The following is a 15,892-nucleotide window of genomic DNA, read 5'->3' on the forward strand; positions in this document are numbered from 1 at the left end:
GAACCCTATGCTCTGACATGCATTCAGTTAGCAAGAAATAAACCTTAAAGTGCACAGCCTATAACACTGAGGGAGAGCCAGTGAAAACTGTGTATTTCACCCTGAGTGATGTGGGGGAGGTTCGGTTATGCAGAGGGTTATTCATAACCAGCAGCCTGCCATACTGGAGGCTATCAAACTCCAGTGAGTGCATTAGCACTTCACCAGGCAGGGTTTCTAATCACACCACAGCTGCACAGGGCTGCATGGGCTTATAAGGTGCTGGTACATATTCTCAGCCTTGGGGGAGCATTGGGTTAATATTCCAAGTGCCTATAGATGAGTTATGATTTGGAGTTGAAGTGCATGGAGAGTTATGTAATTTGCGTTATCTGTATCAGCAGTAATAGACATTATCATCAGTTTGTTTCCGGCAACTGAAAAATGGGAAACCTCTCCCTACAAAATGACATTACAGTGGAACTCCAAAGATGAATGGTCTCCTTAATAAATGTACTGACAAAATAGTATCATTAAGCAGTTGACAGCATAATTGGTAGGTTGTTTTGAAAAACGAAGCAATGAGTAGATAATACAGTACAGATGATCTCTGATGTTTTCATGTCTGCACGGTGCACTTCAGTGTCAGGATTTTCTATTTAATTAGTGCCTCCATTCTTTCTCATCATGCACAATGGGACGAACTCGAGGGTTAAAACGATGAATACCACCGCATGAACTTACACTTTTCAGTGCAGTAAACGAACGTGGCCGCAGTTCTTTTTATCAACATGCCCTCTTGGTCTCTAATGAGCCTCACACCTTCAGCTTTGCTTTGCTCGAAAGCAAACACTGCTTATGTTTATGCATGATATGCCAATATGTGCCACTTCAAAAGATTGTCCGGTTGGCACTTTCAAGAGACTTCCTCTCTCTCTCTCTCTCTTCCTGAGTTACAGTAGCGCTCCTTTGGCCCAGCCTGCTGCACCTGTCTCCCTGCCAGGACTCAAGCTTTATTTACCGTAAAGCTTTCACACAGATAAACACTCAGCAGCTGCCGTGCACGCAGGCACACACACACACACAGACACAAGCACGCTCTGAGATTTTGGCTTATGATCAGAGCAAAATAAAACACGGCTGTTCTGGGCTCGCCTGTTTGTTTGATTCCTGTCTTTCTTTCTTTGTCAATTGTTCTCGCTCAACACACCTTCCTCAATCCTCTCGCTGCTGTACCTGGATGTTCCCGTGAGAAAGCAGTGGCCTGAGCTGGAGGACGTGGTTGGAGGAGGTGGAGGGAGAAGGGAGAGAGATGCACCCCCCTCCACTCCACCGCTTCCTGACGGCTAATCGATGTGTTTGGGTTTCCCCTTGTGGCTGTGGCCCAGGCGCCTTGAAAGGTGAGCCCTACAGAGCTTCCGCCTTCCTCCACGAGGGCACGGAGAAAACCAGCCGCCCTAAGCCTGGCAGATTAGCGAGCCACTGGAGGACTTTACACCTTTCTGCTGAGCTATCGCTTCCTATCTCCTCTCCCCCGCACCTCCTCCCCTCTGCCTCCTACATCCCCTCACTATGGAGGGCTTGGAGTATACGCTTGTGAACACGCACACACACACACACACACACACACGCACACACACACACACACACACACACACACACACACGAGCTTCGCTTTATTAGCATATTTCTGAATTTGGGTTTTCTCTTAAAATGGATTACTGTACAGCAGTGTTTTAATATCAAAGCCTCAGCGGGAGAGTAAATCAGGTTGCTCTTGTAATGGCATGGTCTCTCGTGAAAAGAGCTCCACGTTTTCTCTGCTCCACAACTGCGCTGAGTGAGACGGATACACAGAGGCAGCAAAGATGATGGCCCACAGGTAAACATTTAGGGGAATTACACACAGACAAACACACATGCATACATGAGGACAATCACACACATCACAGTCATCCAATTGGTACATTGATCTCTGCAGCAGCATGGCTCGACAGGTCTGATTGCCAAATGAAAACAAAGGTTGCATGTACAGTGTTGACACACGCCATCAGTCACAGATAGCCTGCAGTCACAATGATTACCTGCTGTATGTAAATCCATCGAGCAATAAGGCAGGTTATCCCCTTATGAGACGCCGCTGTTATTATAGCAGACAGGATATCACCGGCAAGTGCCACCGGCCAACTGCTTACGACTGATTATGTCCTATTGAGAATAGGTGGCGAAATTGGAAAGTGGTGATATCAGGGGCCGAGGTTACACAAATCTTCAGGCAGTGCAAATAATGACTCTGGGTTGTGTCCTCATTTGTGGGAGTGGGCAGAGGTCTGACATTGTCAGGTAAACAATGAATCTTCACTGGGGAAATATATAAGTGGTAATTAGCTGCCTGTTATGTATTTCCACCAGGATACAATCTGATGATAAGACATCTTATTTTCTGATGTATTATTCAGCTTATTCCTAAACGTCTCGTTACATCTGCTGTATGCAATGTGAAAGGAGTTGCTTGTAGTTCTGAGACAGAGAATTATCGCCCAACTCTGCAGTTCTCCTCAGCCCCAAAAAGCATTTCACTCTTGTTTTCGCTCCCACTGCTCTCATCAGTGTTGTTTCCAAACAAAGCACACAGCTGTTTCATATATGAAAACCCTTCTTTACACGACCTGAACACCAAACATACAGCCAAGCTAACAAAAGAAAAATCTATGTTCAAGCAAAGCACAAATACCTCTATATTTGCACATTTCATACGCATCATATCAACATTTCTTAAGTGACATAATTTATAAACTGACTTTTTCATCTTGAGGTGGAGGGATGGTGGATGGCGTGTCACTTGGCGAGACGCCTGCCAGCTGCAAACTACTGTTGTTTATTGGCAACTTGGGTGTTATTAGCGGCACATTGCTGTGTTTCCCAGAGGCAACGTGCCCAGAGTGTTTTTAGTGGTACATCATAGCGTTACCCAGATGCTTTTGTGCATCCAAACAAGATCATTTTAAACCAAAAGATTATCTTTACCCTAACATAACCACAACGTTTTTGTACCTAAACCTAACCACACCTTCACCACAGTGAGAGCTGTTAAGGGAGGTAAAGCGGACAGTGTACGGCATTTTACTGAGGCAAGATGTCTGTCAAGCTGCAGACCACGGTTCGATATCAACAGCCAAAAACAGTGTTGTGTTTAGAGCTTTTTTTCTGAAGGATTTGCCATAAAAAAAAAGTTAAAGTGAATATAGCACTTGGTTTATAATACCCACAATCTATTCCTAATCCACAATTTGCTCACTAATACCCAATACTTAACAGCTTTAATCTAGCATCTTTTAAGTAAGACACACAATATGCTGTGTCCCAAGTTACCCTACTGACTTTCTTATATTATTTTCTGCTCCTGACCTGCAAACAGCAGTGCTGAGGCAGACGGCAGGTGCTAATAGGCTGGTATCACCTGTGTGGATCAGCAGAGTATCTGCTCTCTCAGCCTGTTTTTACCTTGGATCAAAGACTGTCTCATAAGCAGTCTGAACATCTTCTGTGAATCTCAGCATGTACGCTGCGCATCGATTCTGGCATCGACCACACACAGGCGCTAACCATGACATCGGCAGAATGCACCGATAAAGCCCGCCCCCCTCATAGGCTTACATCACATATGGATTTCAAAGGAATTATTATAAACATGCCCGGGCAGCCCATACGGCTCTTGACAAATATCTCATCTTGACACAGACGGAAAAGACGCCTACGCAACATTAATATTGCACATACAAGCATGGCACAAGCCTCATCAGATGTTCATGAAAACAGACACGCAACATGCGTATGCACACACGTGCAAAAGTGCGAACTCCTCGTCAATCTTCTTGTGTAAAAATGCTGTTAAATGTGCACATTTTGTTTTCAGGTGACTGTCTGGGTTTGGGGAAAGTGACAAATCACCACAGCACTTGGAGATTCAGGGAAAAGCACAAGATAAAGTACTCCAGCTTTAGACTTTGATTCCTCAACAAGTAAATAGCTCAGGAGGACTTGGAATAAACACTGGTCAAATAACTCTGTGGATTACATCAAGTACCACTGAAGCAAAGACAAAAATTGTTTTTCATTTTAACTGAGCCTCTTGGATGATGTGCTGCTATTGTTTAGCTTAAGCGAAGCAGAAAAGTATCGCCCTCAGGAAGGTGTCAAACCGTTCACAGAGTTACTTTGCTTTAGCGCAGAATGTTTACTTTATGTCACGCACACCTCCATATGAGCTTAATTACAGTCAACACTTCCTTCCCTGGGTGTCTGAATTTACATTATACACATGCTACCATTTTACATCTGAGTTAATCTGAAAGTTATACCCCATAAAGGCAATGATGCAGATAATATTGTAATCTTCTCCCATTCCTTTAACAATATTTAACTATTATACTATATGACTGCTAATTCTGAAAACTGCACAGCTCTTTCATTTTTTTCCAGATAAAAATGCTGTAAAAATACAGCCAAATTCTAACAGTAATGTACTGTTTTTGAAAAGTACAGTGCAGGATTCCTACAGCTTTGGGCAAGTTTTTCCATCTTTATGCAAGGTACTCTGAGTGAAATTTAAGTCAGATTTTACAATTTACATAATTGAAATATAAATTAAAATTAAAATTAATAATAGAATTATTATTGTTGTTGTTGTTATGATTACAGTAATTAATACATTTGGTAAATTATGAAAGAATTAAATATTACCAATCAAGAGATTTTATAAACACAAAGCAGTTTTTTTTTCACGTCCAAGCATTTTTAAGACTTTTGAAAGATTTATTTAAGAGATTCTGGTACTAGCCTTATTTTCAGATTAATTAATTTAATGTCTTTTATAACTTTTTAAGGATCTGCGGAAACCTTGACAGTAAAATACCAAAAATCTAGATGCTACTTTGAGCCAAAAACAAGATTAACATAAACATTAGGCCTCTGTATGATTTACTGCACTATGCAATATTTTACATTTTACCGATTAGCCAAACAAGGGCCAGAGGGCACATGCAACGATCATAAATCATCATATTACCTGCAGGTTAGCTACAATATTACACTGTGAAGCTCACATTCAACTGTAGAGTACTGCGATAAGTTTGACGGTAATGTACTGCTGAAGAGCATTTTGATAGTTACACAGTAAAATAACTGTAGGATTCTGGAAACTACAACTGTCAGTGGTTTACCTTTGCCACAGTATATTGCACATATTTTTAAAGCAATTTAAAATACATTTTTAATTTTTTCAGTTTCTTGATCGTTTACAATACTTGCTTTTATTGTAAATTCAATTTTCCCTTAAAATGTTTATGTTATGAACCAAGACTCCAAAGCAAGTCCTTTTATGTAAAAATCTACTTTGTCACGACTGACTCTGTTTGATGACATTTCCCGTATAATGTGGACGCAGTGGGGGACAGTGGTTAGGAGGCTGTCATCACAGCCAAGTTTTGACTCCAGACACCCCCATACAAGTGAAAATCTACAGCCCATAAACCCACAAGTTAATTAATCACATCTGTTGTATTTTTTAAATTCTGTTATAATGGCATGATATGAGCCCATTCGGAGTATTATGTTTCATTGAGTCAATTAAATATTCAGCAGTTTAAAATCAGGCGGTAGCCCATAATCAAGTGCTGCATCACCATTTGGACCGAGGCAGCTGAGCTGGAACTGACTCGCATGTTAATACTTTTGATTGGTGGAGCTGATTACAGGCTCTTGACTCACAATCCCAAAATACTAGTGTTGTGGAAACAATGAGACACAGGGCAAAATGTGGAAGTGGTGATCAAATTTAGCCATAGCCTATATTTTAGAAACAGGAAGCAGAGACGACATCTTTTCTGTTTTTATGTAGGTTTTTGGCAGGAGAATCATTTTCAATCAGTGATTTAACTATCAAACATAAGCTCGATTTTATGTTTTTAACTGAAACTTGGCTGGGTCACAAAGACAGCGCCGTTTTTATTGAGTCTTTACCTGGAAACTTCAGTTTATGAGCAACACTGGAGTGCATAACACAGAGAAAGGAGGCTGAAGTGCCATTTTGTTTAATATTCATATCGAGTGCAAGCAGGTCTCTTATGGAGATGTTGGCATTGTACGTTTCTGCAAACCACAAATCCATTTGATTTTTATATTTCATGCATATCGTATCAATATTCTTAAGTGACATACTAATGAGCTGACTTTGTCATTGGGAGAGGGTAGATGCCGTGACATCTGCGCGAGTTGCCTGCCGAGCTGCAGACCACTGCTCAGGACCAACAAACAAAACAAGATTTTCAGCAAACTTTCGCTGTGTTTCCTGTGGATTTTTAGCTCCTAAACATGGGTGTTTTTTCAGCAACCACTTTTTAGCTCGGGGGAAATTGCCACAAAATGCGGTTGTTTTTTACGTAGACATTACTGCACCTCCTGTTGGGATTGTGCCACCAAAACCGGATATTTTAAGCCAAAGCATGATCTTTTCCTCAAAGTAACACGCTTTTTTTGTGCCTTAACATAAACAAGTTAACCACAGAGTTGTTAAAATGTAAAGTTTCAACATATATCTGCTACATATAACGTCCAAATGTAACATATCCATGGTTTGCAAAGACTTGCCAATACCTGCTTCCACTGGATATTATTATTAAACAAAATTGCACCTTCACCTCATTTCTAAGGTTTCTGGGTTGGAAATTTGGCCCTATTTAATATGATACACATCAGTTGAAATCTCAATACGTGGAAACCTTTTTGGTCAGCAAATACATCCTCCTAATAGCGCAAAAAACAGAAAACAAAAAATATCATACCATTATTTTTCCGACAACCCAGAGATTTACATGGTGATATCACCAGGTGAATATGGCCCAATAAAAGCACCGCGTCTGAAGTGTCTTTGGAAAATAATTTAAAGTATTGGCTGACCTTTAATCCACGATGTTAAAGACCACAAACCACACCACAAATCAACATCAACATTAAGACAGTTAAAAAAAACCTCTTATCTCCCTACAAATATATCAAAAATTTAAAAAACTCTAACTTTATGGCTGTGGGTTTATAAAGCTAATAGTTTAGGGTAAAAATATATTTCTGATCTGCTGCTCTCAGATCGTCTGGCAGAGGTCCGCTAACTGTCCCGGAGTCAAAACTAAACAGAGAAACAACACTTATTATTATACATCACATAACGTGACTGTTTATCCATATCTTGCACTGAATTGCATTTTTTATCTTTTCATTAGTCTCATTCTATTTTTGTTTAATTTGATCTTTATCAGTATTTTATTTTAGTTTTTTTTTTAATCCTGTTGTATCATTTTAAATCAGCTGTGTGGTGTCGTATGTCGTGTATTAATGCCTTGTGTGACGCCCTTTGAATTGCCTTGTTGTTGAAAGGTTCTATACAAACAAACCTGCCGTGCCTCAATGTGCTATCAGCAGGCTGTTGTTTTGTCTGTTTATAGTTTTTTTTTAACGAATGCTGGAGAGACCTGGGTGGCTGACTAATTGAAGAAATAAAAGTCACAACTTCTTTCTAATTGAATGAATATATTACTGATTACTTAACAAAGGACAATGCATCTGCTGGAGTGTGCAATTGGTTAATTAAGGTAGAAAACGCCATAAATAAGGATGATTTAAAACCAAACTATTTTGAAAAAGATCTAAGTGATTAAATACCATCAAGTGGGCAATTTCATTAACATCCCAGAATGGTATGTACATTTGTTAATTTCCTTAGAAATTATGGCTCTTTCTGGGACATTTGGCACTGATATCCTTGTACTAGTGGGGTGAAATCTTTATTTCTTTGGATTAATTTCATTTCTATTCGACAAAAGTGACTCAAGTATGATATTTATGACAGTGCAAATTGTTCCACATGTCAAAGTAAAGATGGTTTAAAATTAAATTTTGAACATATTTTCTCATAAAAATTAATTACAGGGACACACATTATGTGAAGAAGAATTAAACCAAAAGCCAAAGATCTCTATGTGCACAGTTATGTATTACCATTATTTATAGAAACAGGCAGCTTCAAAAGAGAGGTTTGTTAGCGGTTCAGGTGAGATGATGATCAGTGGTGGAGTAAAACTAAGTACATTTACTCAAGTACTGAGTTTTACTTGATTATTTCCATGTATTTTCATTTGTACTTCTACTCAGCTACGTCTCAGAGGCAGATATTGTACTTTTTACAGCACTAAATTTGTCTGACAGCTTTAGCAATTTTTCAGAACATTTTTCATCCCCTTCCTGTCTACGTATCCACATCTGTTGATTTTGAATGTTTGAGATAAACTGAAGGATGAAGTGCTTCTTTATGTTTGCAACTAAATAAACAGTTAAAAATCTCAGCTGGAAAAAGCATCATCACAAAGCTGAAAACAGGGCTGTATTTCTAACACCATGAAAAGTTGACACGTGCTTCTTACACTACAGCAGCACTACAAACGCATGATGATCTTTCAGAATATGATGCACTGCTACAGATTTAACTACAAAACAATATATGAAGAACTTACAATTAGCGCAACCTTAAATATCTGCAGAGGAAAAATGCAATCTACACATTAATGCAGCAGTAATACTAATCCAAAAAAAATCACATATAATAGTAAAACACTGAAAGGAACTGTAATATTGTACAATGAGTATGTTTAGTTTAATAAGGCTCTAAATATGTTTTCCATCAAGTTTTATTGTTTGTTATACGGTAGAATTATTTCAGAGTGAAACTTTCTTTTGTCAAAAAAGCAACACTTCAACAGCATATTCAGTTAAGTCCATGAGGGCTGAGCACTTGTATATGACTACTATTTTTATTCATTTCACTTGCAAACATGACATGGCAGGTCTTCAACTAACTGCACTAGTATTTTCACAGCATGTCTTTGTCCAGGTTCACTATAAGAGATATCTCTGATAAGTCCCGCAGAGTCTGTCAGAGCTGAGCCGAGTCCTACATATATTAATGATGGGCTTCAGAGAGACGCGATACCTGTAGATATCATGATGAGTGCCATTATTACACTGTCAGACAAACTGCCGCTCAGCAGGAGCAACAGTGAAACATTAAAATTTAAAAAAGACTCACCAGACCAAGGCTGATAATGCTGTTACCTGAATGACTTTTAAACTTTTTTTTTTCCACACAAAGGCAATTTTGTGGAAATGTTCCAGAGCACAAGACTCAGCTCACACTGCGATAAAAGATGTCCTTCTACTGTAGTAACAGCATCTAAATATGGAGGGTTTCAAACACCTTCAAAAAAAGGCCCCCCAAACAAATACAATTTCAATCCACTATAATTACAACAGCTCATACTGTGCTGAGTGATGATAATGAAGCATCTGATCACAACAGTCACTCCTATAATGTGCCCTCACTATCCTATCTCACAGAAAAACAACAGTGAAATTAAACCAGTTTTTCTTATTTTGCAGCGTGACCCCCTCAGGCCTCCTCAGGGGTCTGCAGACAGGTTTGATCAGTGATTGCAGTATGACATCCCCTGCTGAGACTCCATTTTCCAGCTACGGGCTTCGCCTGCTTAGTAACTGATTAGATTAAAAAGGTGCACTGTTTCTCTTTGAAATTTATTTTCTGATCTTCTGATACATGGTCTGACACCATTTGACAGATAAATATGGTTATTACCCAAGAGGCTTGCAAAGATTTGAGTGTGGAATATTTTGTAAACAGTGTAGTAATACTATTTTGTTTTGCTTTTTTAAGTTCACAAAAGTTGAGAAAAACAATGAATGTACAAAAAAAATTAAGCATCCAAACTACTGACTCCGTATCTGGCCTTATTAAGAAGAGTTGTCTATTCTGTTATAATTATTTTATCATGTGGTTTAATGTTAATTCTGCCTGCAAACTAGCTTTCCTTTGTGGTGCAACAAAGGCTGCGTTTCATTCAATACAACAAGTGAATGAGGAGAGTCGGACCGCAGCTGAGGCTTAAAACATGATGAGCACAGTGACATGAGCAAACCCTCTGGTCAGAATCACGAAATTGACACAGACTTAATGAGCAGTCATGCCACCATGAAAACAACACGCAACACTACCCAGAATGCCTTTCGCCCAGCCTTGCTATATTCTCTTGGGCGCACGTCCTGGAATGACCTCTCATCGAGCCTTTAGGCCTTTGTCACTTCCACACTTGCACAAGGCAGCGGCAATCTCGCAGTGAAACATTATAGCTGTGACTTTCTGAGCCTCCGCCAGCCGGCTGATTAGGACGAGCCGGGTCAGGACTGATCACCTGAGCCTCAGACCGTATTACAATTACACTGATAGAATACTGACCTTTTCTACTAATGCTAATGCAGCAGAGTGTCACTGCCTCCTTTAGTGTTGTCGTGCTTGTATCTACTGAAGCACTAAATAACTAGAAATACACAAAGCGGTTACAGTAACAGTACACGTATACAAACGATCACACTTCCACCCGGTTCACACACATTATACACATTGCTTTTATCTTCTTGCAATCCAATCTTAATGACTCCATTAACTGAGAGGCCATTAGCGGCATTCACTTTATGGCCAGCCAAACAGCCCAGCCGGGAGCACATTATGGAAAGGGCATGTGTGTCCTAATGTCCATTTCTTCGCATCTTCCTCACACACACACACACACGCTCTCAATCTTTTTCCCCCAAGGCCAGCTAGCCTGAAGCAAGCAGGAGTGGACAAACGACTAAGCAAACAGGGCCATTTTTTGTGCTCCATTAGGCAATGAGGAGCAAAGGTTTAGAGCAGGCTGCAGTGCCTCGTGCTGGTGGTCAAGCGGCGGAGGATTGAAGGCAGACGAGGACTGAAGTGCTGCTCGGTGTTAGAAGAGATCTTATATCCCAAATTAGCCTGGCTCTCTTTGGAGCAGGGGCTTTCTGAGACACTTCAGGGGTGAACTAGCACGCAAGAGGCATCATGGGGCATGAAAGCAGAAGCCAGTCACAGAAAATGATGGATTCAGCGTTGATAACAGTCTAGCGGTTATCTATTCCTGCGATAACACTTTAGATGTATACCTTTCCCTGCTGCATCACAGCACAGTTATAGAAATAACAGCTGCTGACCACCTTTGAAGAAAGAACAGCTGTTCCCACCAAAAAACTGTAAATTTATTAATGATGCAGACAATGTGACATTGCTTTTTTTTTGCCTGAAAAATAAGTGCAATATTGTTATTAAGGAACATTATTGTCGAGGAAAATCAAAATTGAGCCGGCAACTACAAAATCTACCCCAGCGATTAGAAAATCTAACCCTGAGGGATGATGGGATCACTGATCTGAAAGGACCTAACTGGTACAAGCAGGGGCAATGGGAAGCATGAAACCAAATGCAAAAGATTATCTTATGAACCATGTGCATTTCCGCCACAATTTGGACCAAGTCGAGTGAAATGATTGGAGCATACTGTACCCAACACAGTATACTGCTGCGGTGAAAAACACTTTAAAAGGGGGGAGCCAAATGACACAGGCACGTAACTGATAATTTGGCGCATCGCCTCCATATTGCCTTTTTTGGTTTCTGCATGTCTGGACTCGCTGAGCAGAGTGCATGCAATCCAACATGGATGCTTTCTGACTGGAGCTGTACTGGTTCTACTGAGTGACTCACACAGTTGTTTTGTGGCTATGGGGCTCAGCTGGGAACGGCCCGGGGTCAAAGTTCATTCGATGTCACTGAAGCAAATACACTCCATGACATGTACATGAAACCTCCACTAGATGACAAATGTGCAGCGCAGGAACAGAAACTGAAATGAATGGTTGCCGTCTTGCAGTGCTTTCGGGCTGTTTTAAGCTCCGTGTTTGTGCTGTGTCATATTTCATTGATATTGTTTTGTGCCCTCAGCTTCGGTTTGTTATTTCTTACTCTTGTACAATACCATCACATGCTAAATGCATCCTTTCTCTTTCCCGCTCCAAGCTAATCTTTAGCTCTGCAGGCAAATGGTTTCTCCTGCTGAGAGGAGAGTGGAGATGCTTCATATGTCATGAGAGGGGGGTTTGAGCCCAGCCCAACCCTGACATTAGCTCACTACGCTGGGAGCAGTGGGCTTCAGACGGTTGTACTTTACTTCCGCTGAGCAGGACCGGACAGCAGTTTCTGCTGCCTGCTTGTTTTTCCGCTCTCTAGAGGGGTGTGAGACCATTTATCAGCTACCCTAGAACATGTATCGATGTGCAACGCAGCCTGGGAATTCAGCTTTTATTACACTTTAAACTGCAAGGTCAACTTGGCGGGAATCCGTGTCAAAGCTGTCAAGCGTGGAAACATGAAACAAATAGCCCACGCACAGGATGCGGTGTAAAACATCGAGATAAGGGACACGCGTCCCACCATGACAGCCTTAGTTTATGTTTACACATGTGGAATCAGGTAATATACCGAGAGGCCTCCCCGTTCACTTGTTTTAAAGTCCCTATTGGAGCCGACAGTGCAAGACTAACAACTTGAGAAAAAATAAGGCGAGTCAAAGTATATGTCACATAAGTGAACATAATGACATCATCCGTCAATTTAAGGAGGAAACCTGGGCTAACGTTACTTCTGCCTCAGCGTGCTTTTGTTTATGGCCACTTGTCACATTAAAAGTCACGCAGACTCTTTCCACTTTCACTCAGCGTCAAGAAGAGGAGCCATGTTGTGAAGCAAGGGCCCTTGTGACAGTGTAATGTAGTCAGTACTGTCGCGCCTTTGATGCCATCATATGCCAGTCCTCCTCTCTTCTCTGGGTTTTCTGACAGTGACAAAGGGGATCGGCAGCAGTGTGTTATCAGTGAGCAGCTGCGGTAATCGTATTATTTAGTAATCTTAATTCTGAGAGGCTGACCAACAGTGTGAACAAAGCGGGGCCTTGCTAAGCCCATCAGAGTGCTCCCATGGAGCAGAGGTCTTTTCCTGCTCCGCGGCCCCTCTAGACTCCCGCACTCCCTTTTCCCTCTCTGTTTCTCACCCTCCCTCTTCGATGTGTCCTCCTCTCTGTTGCTTTCCATCTCACATTCCCCCTTCTGCTCTTGTTCTTCAATCTCCAAAATGTTTTTCATTCTCGCTCTTGCGCGCTTTTTTCCCTCCTTTTTTCCCACCCTCCCAATCTTTCTGTCTCTATAACGCTCTGAGCTGGGAGTTTGTGTAATGGCGTTATTCACAGTTCATTGGTCTGTTTGAAGGGACTATCTTGATTGAGCGTCTCCCGGTGCAGGGCCTGGTGACTGTGGGAGTGTATAAAGATGTGGATGTGTCCGCGGAGATAGATGGGCTTAGTAATATGCAGGACATTGCAGAGGCTGGGACTCAGTGTACGGTTTCATCCAAGGCAACACATAGGGAGATAAAAGGACGCTGAAATGACATGCGGACGGGGTGTAATGCTCAGGGCATTAGACATGAAATGGAGGCAACAAAGAACTAGTCAGGGAATCCGAGTCATTCTCATTAGCTGGTTCACCCTCTTCAGTTTTAGCCCCTTTCCATCTCACCCTAATGAATGCAAGTACACTGACACAGAACCAAAAAACTGCTCTGTGAAGCAAAAATACTCACCACTAATTAGTTCAAATTAACCTCAGGACCAATATGTAGGCATGCACACACACACACACACACACACACACACACACACACACACACACACACACACACACACACACACACAGAAAGGCATCTCCTTTGCCTCTTTCTGACACCACTCTGATGCTGTTGTAAGCTTGGCTGTAAGATCAAAATCTCTTTCTTTGGCAGACACACACACACACACACACACACACACGCACACACGCACACACGCACACACACACACGCACACACACACACACGCACACACGCACGCTCACATTGCCTGGAGCAGAGGAAGCACAGGAAAGCAAATCCGCTGTGAAAACATCATAAAACCAACACTGCAGAAAGATGGTCCACGTCCGTGTTCCTGCACACATGAGCTGAATACACGCTAATGACATGCAGGATACATGTGATAACATACATATACGCACACACAGAAAGAGAGAGAGTCCTACTTACAGAATGAATCAGACGGTATCAGAAGCGCTGTGCCATATTATCGCTGTAGTAGTGAGTCAACGCAGGCATGGAGATCTGAGACCACAGGGTTTTTGCACTTCAGCCAAAGGGGGGCGGGGGACACCGTGGGGGAGTCAGAGGGGTTCACACTGTGTCACTGGGGGTGAGGACATATAGAGGGAATCTGGAGGATTCCAGTGTTTATGCTCAGGATGGAGATAATAATCCGTTCAGAGCGAGGCAAGAGACATCAACAATTGATGAAAGGAGAGGTTCGATTCTGTGTGCAAAGAAAATGAGGGATTGATTGGGCCGGTGTTTTTCTTCTCTCTATCTCTTACTTTAAGAAAAAAGGGGAAAAAAAAGTAGCCCGTCTTGTCAAATAAGAAAAGAAAAGGATGAAAAATCAGTCAATCAAAATGGGGCTCCACCTTTTTCTTTTTTTTTTGCTGTCTTTTTTCTGTTGGTTTGTTTGTTTGTTTTCCTCTGTCTGCCCACCTCTTGTTTTTCTCTGGATTGCGGAGGGGCCTATGAGCAGAGGAACGCCGGCATCAGAAAACCAATCACCTCGCCAGACGACGAGAGAACATAAAGGAGTAAATGACAAGCAGATGAAGGGGAGGATTTCCAACACCTGCTCTCTCCCTCTGTTTCTCTGCCTGCTTCTCTCTCTCTCCAACCTGTGTTTCCTTTCTAGTAACAGCCCCCTCCCTCCCAGCCTGTGTTTTTAGTGCATGGGCTTTGCCACAGTACTGACTGGATGCAGACGAAGTGAGATTCTCCACAAACGGAGGGATGCTCCTCTTCTTTCTTTCTGTCTCTGCTTTCTTTCCTTCCCTCTGACTCTTCCTCACACACTGCATAGAATGACAATGAATTGCACGCTGTCTACTGTGCCGGCACTGGGTGTCTGCCTGGCTCTCTGCCTGACACTTGGAATAGGCTGTACCCGTCTTCCTGTGTGTCTGTCTTCCTGTCTGTCTGTCTCGCCAGCCTAAGAGCTCGTCTGTCAGTATAGCTGTCTGTTTACCGGGCCATCTTTCAGTCTGTCTTGCTGCCAAACACTAAGATACAGCCCAGGCAGGTGCAGGGGGGGACATAACCCTACTCTCCTGCTCAAGTGCCCCCCCTGGTGTAAATCCTGACCCCTCCTCTGTCCATTGCGCTAACTAGCCTCCAACACGGCACAGGCGAATTAGAAAGAGACTCTAGGTCTCCAAGAGGATTTTAAACAATCCTATTTAATTCTCTATTTTTTCCTTTCTTGCCTCCTCTTCTTCTTTCTCTCTCTACCTGTTTCCTTCTTTTTTGCTTTTTTCCCTTCCTTCTCCTCTCCTCAGTGCCAGTCTCCTTGCTCGTTATCTATTCTGGACAGTCTGTCCCTCCTCTCTCTCCGTCACAGAGGGAGCATGAAGAAGAATGGTGCTGCTTCATAATGTATTTCTCCGCAATGTGTGAGAAAGATGGTGAAAAAGAAAAAAAAAAGGGGGGTAATGTGGGATAAAGGGAGGGTTTCTTTTAAAATTGTTCCTTGAAAAAAAAAGAAAGAAAAAAAACTCCCTCCTCCCCCACAACAAATCAGAACAGAGACCCTCTCGAGGGGGGATTTTCAATTACTCGCTTTAGCCCACAAGCCAATCTGGAGAAGAGGCCCAGCTCTGAGGTGTGCACAAAAGTGTCGTAATCTCGGTAGGATATCCGGGCGATAAATCCGGACATGTCCAAAAGCTCCGTACCATTGCTCAAGCATCACTGCAGCCTATTTCACTTTAGATGAAGTCCTCGGAGCTCAATCGCGGGCTCAACAGGTTGATTGGTTTGCTGTAA

General features: G+C 42.1%; 1 protein-coding gene across 3 annotated transcripts in view; it reads right to left on the reverse strand.

The window, feature by feature from the left end:
* The window catches only part of grik5 (glutamate receptor, ionotropic, kainate 5), a 118,858-nt gene that overhangs the window by 98,618 nt on the left and 4,348 nt on the right, over positions 1-15,892 (reverse strand). For all 3 annotated transcript variants that reach the window (XM_088084347.1, XM_088084346.1, XM_088084348.1), the window contains exon 3: positions 14,066-15,892. This exon is cut by the window's right edge and continues 226 nt beyond it. The gene's annotated coding sequence lies outside the window, so the exon portion shown is untranslated. The remainder of the gene's footprint in view (positions 1-14,065) is intronic.

The sequence above is a fragment of the Plectropomus leopardus genome, chromosome 11 (genome assembly GCF_026936395.1).
Source record: "Plectropomus leopardus strain MGB_pleo_1.0 chromosome 11, ASM2693639v1, whole genome shotgun sequence".
In the NCBI taxonomy this organism is placed as follows: Eukaryota; Metazoa; Chordata; class Actinopteri; order Perciformes; family Serranidae; genus Plectropomus; species Plectropomus leopardus.